This window comes from Penaeus monodon, chromosome 27 (genome assembly GCF_015228065.2).
Source record: "Penaeus monodon isolate SGIC_2016 chromosome 27, NSTDA_Pmon_1, whole genome shotgun sequence".
NCBI classification, from domain to species: domain Eukaryota; kingdom Metazoa; phylum Arthropoda; class Malacostraca; order Decapoda; family Penaeidae; genus Penaeus; species Penaeus monodon.
In genome coordinates, this window is record NC_051412.1 from 31,675,913 (window position 1) to 31,676,143 (window position 231).

General features: G+C 37.7%; 1 protein-coding gene across 1 annotated transcript in view; it reads left to right on the forward strand.

Annotated features, from left to right (window-relative positions):
• The window catches only part of LOC119590794 (colorectal mutant cancer protein-like), a 157,596-nt gene that overhangs the window by 67,784 nt on the left and 89,581 nt on the right, over nucleotides 1-231 (forward strand). The gene's annotated exons all lie outside the window — the stretch shown is intronic.

Consider the following 231-nt stretch of genomic DNA (forward strand, 5'->3'; position numbering starts at 1 on the left):
GATAAGAGAGAGGATTCTCCTTTTGAATTCCCGACATAAATCACTGCTTCACCCAACCACACACACACAAAAAAAAACAATTCATTGTACGTGTTACGCTATTTTTTAGACTTTTTTTTTATTGATCAACGTAAGGGTGTTTGTCTCTCTACGAGCTCTGGAGTCTGTTACTTGAGAGAGCGAGAGGGAAAGGCTTACTTGTGTGTTTATTTAATCCTGATTTTAGAAACG